This window comes from Artibeus jamaicensis, unplaced genomic scaffold (genome assembly GCF_021234435.1).
Source record: "Artibeus jamaicensis isolate MK-2021 breed Jamaican fruit bat unplaced genomic scaffold, CSHL_Jam_final contig_410, whole genome shotgun sequence".
Classification (NCBI taxonomy): domain Eukaryota; kingdom Metazoa; phylum Chordata; class Mammalia; order Chiroptera; family Phyllostomidae; genus Artibeus; species Artibeus jamaicensis.
The window spans coordinates 2,465,999-2,469,010 of record NW_026521820.1 but is presented as its reverse complement, the minus strand read 5'-3'; positions in this window follow the sequence as shown (position 1 = coordinate 2,469,010).

Sequence of the window (3,012 nt, the reverse complement as noted above, 5' to 3'; positions counted from 1 at the left end):
CACACAACCAAACAATCTGATTAAAAATGGGCCAAGGTCCTGAATAGACACTTCTATAAAGAGGATGTATAGATGGCAAATAGACCTGAAAATATGCTCAACATTAGTAATCAGAGAAATGCAGATTAAAACCACAATGAGATATCACCTTACACCTGTCAGAATGGCTATCATCAATAAATTAACAAATAACAAGTGTTGGCAAACAAGAAATGTGGAGAAAAGGAAACCTTTTTGCCCTGTTGGTGGGAATGCAGATTGGTACAGTCACAATTGATAACAGTGTGGAGTTACCTCAAAAAAGTAAAAATTAAACTGCCTTATAACCCAGCAATTTCACTTCTGGGAATATCTCTGAAGATATACAAAATAGTTATTAAAAATAGATGTTACATTACTTACAATAACCAAGATCTGGAAGCAGGCCAAGTACCCATAATTAGATGAGGGGATAAAAATGCTGCAGTATCATTAAACAATGCAATATTACCCAGATGTAAAGAAGAATATCTTACTATTTGAGACAACATGGATGAGTCTGGAGAATATTATGCTAAGTGAAATAAGCCAGTCAGAGGAAGACAAGTACCACATGATTTCACTTATATGAAAGTGTGTCCAGAAGGTATTCAGCCATATTATATGAAAAAAATAGAGACATTTGTTAAAGAACATACAAGATACAAGAGACATTGTACATGGGACAATGATGTCTCAGTCCCCATTAAAGTAGGCACCTTGGGACCTCACACAGTTCTCCCAATTACAATCAACTGCCCTGTCATATTTTCCTGAATCTCATTGATGGTCTGAAATCTCTTCCCTTCAAAGGCGATTTAGTTTTAGGAAAAGTCAGAAGTTGCAGGGGACCAAATATGTGCTGTACAGGGGCCGAGTCACCTGTTTGATTTGAGGTTTTGCAAAACAAACTGCACGAGCCATCATGCGTGAGGGAGCATATTGTTGTGATAAAGTTGCCAATCACCAGTTGCCCATAGCTACGGCCTTCTGAACCATCCAAATAGTTTCTGCAGATGAATACTCAAGCTTAATGCAAAATTTGATGCAGATTTATTGCTTTACTTGCTCAGCCATTTTCAGTGCAATGGCCATTCAGTACACTTGCTCACTCAATGACGCCCCCGCTGACATTACAGTGAAGTCATCAGTGTTCATGCATGTGCATTCCAGAACACTCTCTTTGGCTGCCATGTTACATTGGTGTCAAACTGCTCTCATTATATTAACATTGGCTGGACTCTTTTCACACAGACCTCACTATGTTTAATCTAATAAATGAAATAAACAAAGAAAATAGAAACGGACTCATAAATAGAGAAAACAGATTGACAGTTGTTAGAGAGAAAGTGGGTTGGGGGACTGGGTGAAAAAGGTGAAGGGATTAAGCCAAACAAACCCTTATAGACACAGACAACTGTATGGTGCTGCCGTAGGAAAAGGCCGGAGGTGGGAGGAGGAAGAGGGCAAAGGCAGGATAAATGGTGGTAGAAAGAGACTTGACTTTAAATGGTGAACTCACAATACAATATACTGACTATGTATTGTGAAATTATACACCTGAGACATATAATTTTATTAAACAATGTCACCTCAATAAATTAAATAAATTTTTTAAAAAAACTGAAAAGCCAGGTGAAGATGGACAAAGTGCATTGTATTCTCCAAACCATCAATTCTCAAACTTGGGCAGGCATAATTACATGCAAAAACTATGTGAGAAATGCCTAGGTTGTGACTTCAGTTCTCTGTCGGGGTGCATATAGGAGGCAACCAATTAATGTTTCTCTCCCTAATCTCCCTTCCTCTCTCTCTAAAATATCAATAAGCATGTCCTCAGGTGAGGTAAAAAAAAGTAATTTTGATTTAGTTACTGATACATAAAAATCTTTTCTAGTCCAAAAGAACTTAAAGAGAACAAGGGGACAGTGACCAGAGGAGAGAGGGAAGGGAATTTAAGGGGGAAAGAGGGGAGGGATTTGGAGGAACAAGTATGAAGGACACAGGGATGAGGACTGGGGGGGAGGAAATGGGAGGGAGGCGGGGAGCATGTGTGGGGGGGGCTGGGATGGGAGAAATAGACAAAAAACTGTACTTGAAAAACTGTATAACTAAATAAAATTTTTAAAAAAGAACTTAAAGATTTTGATTGCTTTTTTTAATTGGGGAAAGGGAGAAACAAATAAAATTTTAAAAAAAGAACTTAAAGATTTTGATTGCCTTTTTTAATTGGGGAAAGGGAGAAACATAATCTGTCCATAACTTGGTTGCATGGGTATCTATAAGGATTTTCTTGGTGACAATTAGGAAAAAAAAACACCACTTTATCTTTCTCCTTCCCCAGCCAAATGTCTATAAGAAGTGAAGCTCAGTTTAGGGTCTGGGGGAAATAGCATGGTCCCAAGACAGTGCCTGACACATTCCTTGTCCTATTCCACTGTCAGGGCACTGACTTCATCTATAGCCTAATCCAGTAGAAGTTTTCAGAACGTTGAAAAATGTTAGGGTGAAAGGAGCTGCTTCTTGAACTGAATTCTGCACCAAAAAAAAAAGGTAGCCTCAGTATGCAGAGACCCGTAGAGAGAGGAACTTTGTCTTTGAAAACTTTGGCCCAGAAATTCCTGGGTGAGTTCATTTTCTGTACAAAGCATGATGCTAGCAGCCACCTGTACAGATGCATGGAGAGCTGGGAACAGGCAAGGGAAGGCCAAGGGGTGAGCCTGAAAACTCCCACTCAAAGCCTTCCATTCCTTCTGCTACCAGAGAGGCTATTACTACCTGCTATGTGGGGAAAGCCCAGCTTCCAAAGTATCAAAAAGTTTGTTCTCTAGGAGGCTGTGGGTATTATTGGCACTAACTGAGCACCAGCAGTATGCTCATGGACTTGCCTTTGTTATGGTTTCCATTTTTAACTCTACCGATCACCCCATTCTGCACTGAAGGCAAACACCATCTCAGAGCCCCAGCCTGAGCCAAGCTGAATCACTGAGGGAG